The following is an 11,276-nucleotide window of genomic DNA, read 5'->3' on the forward strand; positions in this document are numbered from 1 at the left end:
TCAAGTCCACTGAGTCAGTGATGCCATCCAACCATCTCATCCTCTGTTGTCCCCTTCACCTCCTGCCCTCAATCTATTTTAGCATCAGGGTCTTTTCCAGTGAGTCGGCTCTTCTCATCAGGTAGCCAAAGTATTGGAGCTTCATCTTCAGCATCAATCCTTCCAATGAATATTCAGGGTTGATTTCCTTTAAAATTGACTGGTGTGATCTCCTTGCAGTCCAAGGGATTCTCAGGAGTCTTCTCCAACACCACCGTTCAAAGGCATCAGTTCTTCAGCACTCAACCTTCTTTATGGTCCAACTCTCACATCCATACATGACTACTGGAAAAACCATAGCTTTGACTATATGGACCTCTGTTGGCAAAGTGATGGCTCTGTTTTTCAATATGCTGTCTAGGTTTGTCATAACTTTCCTTCCAAGGAATGAGCATCTTTTAATTTCACGGCTGCAGTCAACATCCACAGTGATTTTGGAGCCCAAGCAAATAAAATCTACCACTGTTTCCACTTTTTTCCCATTTATTTGCCATGAAACAATGAGACCAGTTGTCATGATCTTTGTTTTTCGAATGTTGAGAATGTTGAGTTTTAAACCAGCTTTTTCACTCTCCTCTTTCACCTCATCAAGTGGCTCTTTAATTCCTCTTCACCTTCTGTCATTAGAGTGGTATCATCTGCATGTTTGAGGTTGTTGATATTACTCCTGGCACTATTGATTCCAGCTTGTGAATCTTGCAGCCCAGCATTTCACATAATGTACTTTGTGTATAAATTAAATAAGCAGAGTGATAATATACAGCCTGGACGTATTCCTTTCCCGATTTTGAACCAGTCTGTTGTTCTATGTCCAGTTCTAACTGTTGCTTCTTGTGCTGCATACAGATTTCTCAGGGGACAGGTAAGGTGGTCTGATATTCCCATCTCTTTAAGAGTTTTTTCTACACATTAGCAAGCACAATACACATCCACAGGCGCCATGACAGTTCCAAGGCCAATCCTAAGGGTCAAAAAGTGGGTGATGGTCCAATTCCTAGAAATCCCCACCCCTTTCCAAAGTATATGGAACTCTTCCACGTATTAGCCTATGAAATTGTTCTATAAAATTAACCACTCCTATATAAACTGACAGGCTTCCCAAGTGGCTCAGCGGTAAAGAACCCACCTGCCAAGCAGAAGGTGCAATTTTGACCCTTTCAGGAAGATCCCCTGGAGAAGGAAATAGCAACCCACACTTCCCTGGTGGCTCAGACGGTAAAGCGTCTGCATACGATGTGGGAGACCCGGGTTCAATCCCTGGGTCGGGAAGATCTCCTGGAGAAGGAAATGGCAACCCACACTTCCCTGGTGGCTCAGACGGTAAAGCGTCTGCATACGATGTGGGAGACCCGGGTTCAATCCCTGGGTCGGGAAGATCTCCTGGAGAAGGAAATGGCAACCCACACTTCCCTGGTGGCTCAGACGGTAAAGCGTCTGCATACGATGTGGGAGCCCCGGGTTCAATCCCTGGGTCGGGAAGATCTCCCGGAGAAGGAAATGGCAACCCACACTTCCCTGGTGGCTCAGACGGTAAAGCGTCTGCATATGATGTGGGAGACCCGGGTTCAATCCCTGGGTCGGGAAGATCTCCTGGAGAAGGAAATGGCAACCCACTCCAGTATTCTTGCCTGGAAAATCCCATGAATGGAGGAACTTGGTAGGCTACAGTCCATGGGGTCACAAAGAGTCGGACACGACTGAGTGACTTCACTTTCACTTTCCAGTATTCTTGCCTGGGAAATCCTGTGGACAGAGGAGCCTGGTGGGCCACAGTCCATGGAGCCTGCGAAACAGTCAGACACGACTTGCCAACTAAATAACAACTCAATTAGCCTATGAAATTACCCATTCCTATAAAAACTGACAACCCCCGTATCTTGTGACTGCCCTATTCTTCTGGGATGGCCCATACTCTGTCTGCGGAGTCAGTTTCTCTTTAAATAAATCCACTTCTTAGCTGTCGCTTTGCATCTCACTGAATTCTTTCTGCAGTGAAACATCAAGAACCTGAACTTCATTAAGGCCCGAGACCAGCTGTTATCTCAGTTAAAAGACCACGAGTTCGAGTCCCAACCTGAGTTGCGCACTTTTGGTTTCAGGGACTCACTGGGGCTTGTGGAAATGTAATCCTGTGGATAAGGGGAACTAGTGCAGCAGAAACAAGATAAGCATTTCAGTTCACATTTAGCAAAGCCTTCCTTCCCGTGTGCCACACACTGTCTCTCGCATCTTCCATTTCACACTCTAAGCCTTACACTGAGTTCTGAGGCAGATACTCTTATCTGGATTTCCAGGGCAGGAGGCAAATCCACAGAGGTATGCTGTGAAATGGGGACCCAGGACAGCACCCTGCCCGTCCGGCTCCACCAGCACGAGTGAGACCTCTTCCTTTCGTTTATTGAGCCGAGGATTAAGTCAATGACACATCAAGAACTGTCCCCGAATACGCTGTCAGAACTTGAAGAAATCTTCTCTGAAGTTAAATGCCAGCAGGGAGACGCTTGCCAGGGACCTCCCAGGTCCAAAAGGTAATTTGTCACCAGTGTAGTACCTGGGGATTCACTTCAGCCTCCTGGGGAAAGGTCCCCAGCTTCTGAGCCCAGATTTGACCTGAACGCCCAGATGGTCCAGTTTGAAATGTTCAGACAGAGGGCCCTGTGTGAAATGTACAGGGCAGGCCTTCAAGGAGGGCAAGCAGGAAACTCTCGGAGGTGGAGACACTGCTGCCCATAGGCAGAGTTACTTCTTCCTGGGGGAAACCCCAGTTTGGCTCTTCAGGCCCTTTGATTGGTAGGACCAGACCCACCCACATTATACAGGATAATCTCCTTTATAGAAAGTCAACTGATCCCTGACATTAATCACGTCTGCAAAATACCTCACAGCAGCACCTGGATTAGTATTTGATCGGATAACTGGGTTCTATAGCCTGGCCACATGGACATAAAACTGACCGCCTCAGGTGGCAGTCAACCCCAAAGGCCGGTGTGTGCTCAGATGCTCAGTCCTGTCCGGTTGTTTGTGACCGCATCCTCTGTCCATGGGATGCTCCCATAAAACCAGCACCAGAAAGCCTCCTTGGGCCCCTCCGCAGTGGCTATCTCCCATCGTGAGGTCTTCTCAAACTCCCATCCGCATCGCCTGCTTTGTTTTCTTGTGTGTCTGGCTCTTCTCACTCAGTATTGTCCTGGTGGGCTTTGTCCACACCGCGGAGGTGATGCTGGGATTTGCTCATTAGCAGTGCTGTCTGTCCTTCCATCCTGTGTGTATCCACAGGTGTGTGTATCCATTCTCTTGCTGAGACTTCAGGGTGGTTTCTGATTTAGGGTTATTATGAACGAAGCTGCTATGAACATTCAGATACAAGATTTGGGGGGAACATCTGTGTACTTTGTGCTGTATGTGCTTAGGGGAGGAATTGCTAGGAAGTGTATCTTCGGAAGATATTGTCAAAAGGTTTTCCAAAGAGGCTGTAACCAAGAGCACAGGCTCCAGCAGTGGGATCACATTCCCTCCACAGTCTCACCAGCAGTGAGGGGCATCTGTCTTTTCATGAGCCCTGCTGGTGGGCGAACAGTGCTATGATATGGCAGCTGGCCTTTAATCTCATCCCCTGATGACTAACACATCTGCATGTCTACTCTTTTATTACTGACCATTTCCAGATCCTCGTCTGTGAAGTCATTCATTCCTGTTTGGATCCTCTTTATCATATCGATGTATGGGAATTTCCTATTTATTTTAGATAAAAAACCTTTGTTGTAAATGTATATTTCAAACGTTTCTTCCCCACCCTGTGGGTTACCTTTTTCTCTCTCTTGTGTACTCAATTGTTCAGTCATGTCCAACTCCTTATGACCCCCATGGACTATAACCTGCCAGGCTCCTCTGCCCATGGGATTTCCCAGGCAAGGATACAGGAGTGGGTTGCCATTCTCTCCTCTAGGGGATCTTCCCGACCCAGGGGCCTCGCATCTCCTGCCTTGGCAGGTGGATTCTTCACCACTAACACCACCTGGGAAGCTCCTTTCTCTTTCTTAATGAACAGAGAACACTAAAATTCTTAATTTTAGTCTTGCCTAACCTATCAATCATTTCCTTTAGGGTCAGCACTTTTTGTATCCCCTTTAAGAATGTTTTCATAACCCAATGAAAATATTCCCTTGTTTTCTTTTAGAAGCTTTGTTTGCCTTTCTCACTGTTTGATTCTCAGTACCCTGGGAAGTGATATTTACATATGGTGTGGGTGTTACCAAATTCATGTTTGGTTGCTCCTCACTCAGTAATCCAATACTGAGGACTCCCTTAGTGGTCCAGCAGATAAGAATCCACCTGCCAAGGCGGGGGACATGGGTTCAATCCCTGGGCGAGGAAGATCCCACATGCTTTGGAACAATAATTGAAGCCCATGCATAGTGTCTGTACTCTGCACCAATAAGAAGCCTTCACTTTGCAGTGAAGCGTAGCCTAAGCCTGTTACAACTAGAGAAACCCTGAGCACAGCAGTGAAGACCCATCATAGCCAAAAATAGAAATAAATAAATACACGAAAAAAATTTTAAATTCTGTATTAAAAAAAAAAAAAAAGAATCTAATCCTGAGAGACAAGTATTAGGTAAAAGGAAAGGCAACTTTATCGAGGAACCTGGCAGTCCTGGGGAGAAGGTGGACTCATGCCCCAAAGAATCAACTTCCCGTTGCTGATCAAAGGACAAGTTTTTATTTATTTTATTTTATTTTATTTTTTAAGGGACAAGTTTTTAAAGGGGAATTTCCGGGGTGCTTAAGTGGGGGAGGTGGGGTGGCTATGTACAGAAGAGCACAGTCAGCTCTGACAATCATCTTGAAATCAGCTATGTGGTGGTCTGACCAGCGTCATCTTGATTGTTTTAAGTACACTTAATCTTTGGTTTCAAAGTCAGTTTGTTCTCATTTCCTTGAGGCCAGCTCCCTGAATTGTGTAAGATGGAACACATTATGTCATGGTTACAACCTGGTCATCATGTAGTTAACTTCTTCCACTTGGTGTGGGTTTCAGTACCTGCAAAACAGCTCAAAGGACACAGCTCAGAATATTATCTATAGTCCTTGAAGGAGAACTAAAGCTCCTTGACTTTGTTTAAAGACTAACTTATTATTATTTTGTCTTGTTTGACTATTTCCCTTTGCTTCTGTGTTTTTCTCATTTTTCTGATTAAATGTATTATTTGACTAAGATTTTTCTACTTACAAGAGGCAGACAGAGGACGTGAAGGCAGGGGCTGGATGGCAGGGAGGGGGCATTCTGTGCTGGGGAGGCCCTGTAGAGTTGTGCTCCATGACATTGGGAATGGGGTAGAAATTCAGTTACATCCATACAGATATCCCACTGACTCAACACCATTTACTAGAGATGTGTGTTATTGTAGTGTGGTTGGCACTGCTCAGCCTGTGCACTCACCTTCCTGTTAAAAGCTCACCTTGCCTATGGTCCATTATTGTCCCCATCCTGCAGGGGAAGAGACCGAGGCTCAGGAACCCAGGGACTTGCCCACAGCACACAGGTAGTGCTCACACAACAGAGCCGGAATTCAAACCTGGACAGATCCAGCTGTAAGGCTGTTTTGAAGGAAAATGGTGACGATGCTGATTGATGATGGTGATGACAATGATGAGCCTTTGGGGTGACTTCACAGTTCAGAGCGTCCCGTATCCTGAGAGGGGCTGTGACTCTGGTCCATTATTCCTGGTTGGCCCCAGCTGGAGGACAGGGTCTCAGAGCCCAAAGGAAAAGACAAACCCACCTGAGGAAGGGGGCGTACTTTGGGATGGCTGTAGCTGAGACATTCCTGGGGCTTCCTGGAGGAGATGTAGACAGGGTTTGGGGTGGGAAGCAGGGAAGAATCTTCCTGGAACTCACCCAGAGCACAGATGGTACTTCAGAAATGGCAGGAGTCTGCCTCTTTGATTTCTTCCTCTCACTCAGAAATTACATCAGGCCAGGAAAACCTAGTGATGGATTGTGGGGACCTAATTGGTATTAAATTTGCTGATCTTGTCCATTTGGAGAGGGTGGAGCAGCAAAGAAATCTGCCAGACCTGGAGCCAGATGCCTGGATAATTTGGTTAGTGCCAAGACTGTGTGGACAGAAGGCCTGACAAGTGTCCTGGGAGGACCGAGGGAGGGAGGCCACGGGCCACAGAGGCATGAACTCTCATGGCAAGGGAGTCATGTGGTCCGCTTCGATGGTGCCCTCATCCCCCACACAAGCCCCCAGGTAGCCGACTCTTCATCCTGAACTTGGGAGGGAAGGATGAGTTTTATTTCTGGTTTGACAATGAGGAACCTGAGGCTCCGAGTGGCCCACAGTCTCCTGGAGGATGAACAGCTGAGGGATGGGATGCCCAGACAAGCCCACAGTACGGAGGGGCCCTAGCATTTCTGCTCCCCCTCTCTCCCTTCGCCCTTGCCCCCCACCAAGGGGACCCAGGACAGGTTCGGGTGCAGGGAACCTGCCTCTCAATGCTGCCTGAGTACAGGGGATGCCTGTCACCCCTTCCCACGTGTATTTGTGATTCTGGGGACAATTTATTTTATTTAAAATTTTCATTTATTTATTTTTAGCTGCACTGGATCCTGGTTGCCGCACATGGGCTTTCTCTAGTTGCAGTGAGCGGGGGCTGTTCTGATTGGGGTGCCCGGGTTTCTCACTGGGGAGGCTTCTCTTGTCTCACAGCACAGCTCTGGGTGCAGGGGCTTCACTGGTTGTGGCACATGGACTTAGTTGCCCTACAACGTGTGGAATCTTCCCAGACCAGGGATTGAACCCGTGTCCCCCGCATGGGCAGTTGGATTCTTAACCACTGGATCACCAGGGAAGTCCCCGGGGACAATTTAAATTCCTCTCTTCGTTCCGAAATTGTTGCCACACCTGTCCAGCTTTTGGGGAAGCCATCTAAGCTAGTTAAGGGACAGAGGAGTCTGGTGTGCTGCAGTCCATGGGATTGCAAAGAGTCAGACACAACTTAGAGACGGAACAAGGGACTTTTCTTTCTTTCTTTTTTTGGCCAAGCCTCAGAGTTAGCCAGATCTCAGTTCCCTGACCAGGGTCTGAACCCAGGCCACAGCACTGAAAGCCCAGAATCCTAACCACGAGGCTACTAGGGGACTCCCTAGGGGATTGTTTTTATGTCCTGTTTTGCTTTATTTCAAATGACAGGTCAAAGCAGCTCTGAGTAGGGTAGTCAGAGAATCGCATGTGACCTGGGGCAGCCTAATTCTGTGGATGGAGAAGACAGTGGTGGCCCCGCCGAGCTATGGGCTCTGTGTGAGGCCCCCCACAAAGACTAATCGGATTCTGAGTCCGGGCAGCAGGCCTGGGGCCAGCGGTGCCCACAGCTGTCTCGGTCCCCACTCTCCACTCCCTCTGGCCTCACCCTTTGGGAGGCCCCACCCCCATGGGAGCAGTTTCCTAGTGTGGAGGGTTGGCCATGGGGGATCTGGTCTTGGTCCTGCCGAATCTGGGCCCCACTGCACAAGGAAGAAGGTGAGGAAGCAGGCCTGGCCCTTGGCTTTCTCAGAGCCCTGGCCCAAAGCCCGACTTAGCCCCAGCTGCCAGCCCCCCTTTCTCTTCCTCATCTGCAATCTGGAGACCGTTGTCCGGTCCCAGCTACCGAGGCTCTTTGAGGGCAAAGCGACCTGGTCATCGTGCTCCCTCATCGGGTATGTTCTTGATTTTGCCTCCCGGAGACTCATTTGTTTGGAAAACAGAAGCCCAGAAGGCCTTGGAGCCCAGCCACCTGATCTGAAGAGCCGACTCATTGGACAAGCCCCTGATGCTAGGAAAGAGTGAAGGCGAAAGGAGAAGGGGGCAGCAGAGGATGAGATGGTAAGATAGTATTACCAGCTCAGTTGGATACAAATTTGAGCGAACTCTGGGAGATAGTGCAGGACAGAGGACCTGGCAGGCTGCAGTCCACGGGGTCGCAAAAAGTTGGACATGACTGAGCGACTGCACAACAGTAAAGAATCTGGCTGACAGCAGAACTCACAGGGCTATAGTTGGTAGTGATGACACGAGATTCCTATTTTACGGCAAGAGGAGACACATTTAAACATAAACTTTTTCTTTGCCCATTTGGGCCTGCTCCCTCCGGTTCAGTGTATGTTCTGTGTCTGCCTTAACCAGGCCTCCTTAATATTGAGATAGCATTCCTTCTTAATCTCACCAAGGGTTACAGCTTCCTTGGAGATAACCTTTCTTGTTAATCTCTTAAGAGGCCACAGCAACCCAGGACTCACCATTTGCTTTCCACATGTAGACCTAGATTGTGCAAATAATCAAGAACACGTCATCTGACGTATAACCTTCTTTGTCTCAAACATGTGTATCACTGTGCTTTGACCTCTAAGGGGAGGAACAGTCCTCAGAGATTTTTAGAAGACTGTTTCCTGTGTTATAATCCTGTGTGTGTGTGTGTGTGTGTGTGTGTGTGCCCACGTGGTCAGCTGCTTAGTCATGTCCAACTCTTTGAGACCCCATGGACTGTAGCCCGACAGGCTCATCTGTCCATGGGATTTCCTAGGCAAGAATACCGGAGTAAGCTGCCATTTCCTACTCCAGGGGAGCTTCACGGACCCAGGGATCAAACCAGCATCTCCTGCATTAGCAGGCAGATTTTTTTTTTTACCACTGTGCCACCTGGGAAGCTCTAAAATCCTCAGGTTGCCTCCAGTAACATTTTCCATTTCTTTCTTCGATGGACTATTGATTGAATTTTCATCAACAATAGTGATGAAGGACCTGGGTCTGGCCAGAGGCCGTGGGTCATTGGCCACCCACTGGCCTAGCCTCAGGGCGCCCAAGAGGGGCTTGGCTGGGCCTGTGCCTGGCCTTTGACAGGGCTGGAGAAACCAGCCTGCAAGTTGGGACATGCTGGGGACTCACTGGTCATCCAAAGAGAGGGGACGAGGCAGGGACCTCAGTGCCCAGGACACTCACCATCGTTCTTGGTCCCCATGTCACCTCCACACGAGGGACCCGGATGTAACACCTGCGGGGACACTTGGGTTGCCCCTGTGTGCTGTCACCCAGCATCTGAGCCTTACCAGATGATCCCATCTTGTGTTTTGCTTTAGATTTTTTTTTCCACTGTGCCACACAGCATATGGGATCTTAGTTCCCTGACTAGGGATCGAACCTGCATCCCCTGCATCGGAAAGGGCAGAGTCTTAACCACTGGGCCACCAGGGAAGTCCCAGACCCCATCTTGTTAAGAACAATTACTGTGAGGTACGTATGCTCAAAGGGCTTCCCAGGTGGTTCAATGGTAGAGCATCCACCTGCCAACGCAGGAGACACAAGAGATGTGGGTTCTGTCCCTGGGTTGGAAGATCCCCTGGAAAAGGAAACGGCAACCCACTCCAGTACTCTTGTCTGGGAAATGCCAAGGACAGAGGAGCCTGGCAGGCCGCAGTCCATAAGGCTGCAGAGAGTCAGACAGAACTTTGTGACCAAACAACAACAGGAAGCAAGGAGCCAGCACAAGCTCTGCCTGGTGCTGAGTTCGTGCTGTGAGCGAGCACTCCATCCACCCTGAGAACCTGCTCCGCAGCGGTAATTACGCTTATTTCTGCTTCAGAGAGCTGCAGTGATCCACCCGAGTTCCCACAGGGGAGGGCGGGGCCCCGCGGACACTGGAAGGAGACCCAGGCCAGACATTCCTCCCACAGCCAAGCCCCAGCACATGAGAACTCAGGGGAGCACAGGGCAGGTAGGGAGATGCTTCGAGCCCCATAGGAGGCAGCTCTTTCTTCCACTCCCACAGATGAATCCAAACCTCCCTCCAAGGTGAGCTGCACCCTGCAGCCGCCAAGGCCAGTAGTGGGGCAGGGAACCTCATTCCATCTTTAGGAGGAAAACGCTGAGGTCCAGAGAGGGCGAGGGGCTTGGCCAGGACCACAAAGGCTCTGCAGCAGGACTTGGACCCAGGCCTCCTGAGGCTGACGACGGAGAGGCTGTAGGAGTGGGCCACAGAGCATTCCTACCTGGCCTGGGAGGTGGTAAGGGCCAGGCACCTGGCCCACGAGGCTGGGGAGGGTGGCTAAGCAGCTCTCAGAAGAGGACGGAGCTGGGGGAGCAGAGAGTGACCCCGGCAAGACTCTGAGATCGAGTTCTGCCTGGCCGTGAAGCCGGGGGAGCTGGCTGTCACCAAAGGAACAGCACTTTGTATTCAGAGGCCATGGGAACTCAGAGGAGGTGTCTGAACTTTGCAGAATTGAAACTGTGTAACTCAGACTGGGACTTGAACCCATGGTCTTTTAACTGAGACCACATACTTGGTTTCAGGGCTTCAGGAAGCTCAGGTCCTTGACGTCTCATCACAGAAAGAATTCAGTGAGAGACAAAGCGATGGGAAAGAAGCAGATTTAATTAAAGAGAAACACACTCCACAGACAGAGTGAGAGTGGCCCTGGGGTATGGGGTTGGCAGTTTTTATTTCGTTGTTGCTGTTTAGTCGCTAAGTCATGTCTGACTCTTTGCAGCCCCATGGACTGCAGCACACCAGGCTTCCCTGTCTTCACTGTCCTCCAGAGTTTGCTCAAATTCATGTCCATCAAGTCGGTGATCTACTATTGACTAAAAAGATGCACAACTTAAGAGTTTTGAGTTAAGTTCTATTTGGGGCCAAGTAAGGACTGCAGTCCGGGAGACAGCACCTCAGAGAGCTCTAAGAGACTGCTCCAAAGAGGCAGTGTGGGACGGTCAAGATAGAAGATTTTGATGAAGGGAGAGTTCAGTGCAATCAAGCATCTACTTTACAAAAGCTTTGCTGCTAATCACGAGGAGCTGATGTCACCATGAAGAGATTTAGTGCTCCTCTAGACACGAAGAGATGCAAGGATTGTGATCATGAAATCAGTTCCTGAAAGTATCTAACTATATAAAGACCCATTCCACCAGATTCCCCGGAGCACAGAATGCCTCACTCCACCCTGAATTCCCCTCAAGGGGAATTGAAGGTCGGCAACTGCAGCAGGCCAGGGTTCAGTCTCCAAGGAGGCAGATGACAATTGCCCTTGTTGTTGTTCAGTCTCTGGCAAATGCTCTTGGCAAGCACCAATTTACAGTTGACAGCTAAGAGGTGGATTTGAAGAGAAACACACTCGAGTGTGGGCCATCTCTGAAGGTGAGAGCAACCCCAGGGTTGTCTGTTCTTATTTTGTTGTTGTTGTTCACTCTTTGTGACCTCGTGGA

The sequence above is a fragment of the Dama dama genome, chromosome 22 (genome assembly GCF_033118175.1).
Source record: "Dama dama isolate Ldn47 chromosome 22, ASM3311817v1, whole genome shotgun sequence".
Classification (NCBI taxonomy): domain Eukaryota; kingdom Metazoa; phylum Chordata; class Mammalia; order Artiodactyla; family Cervidae; genus Dama; species Dama dama.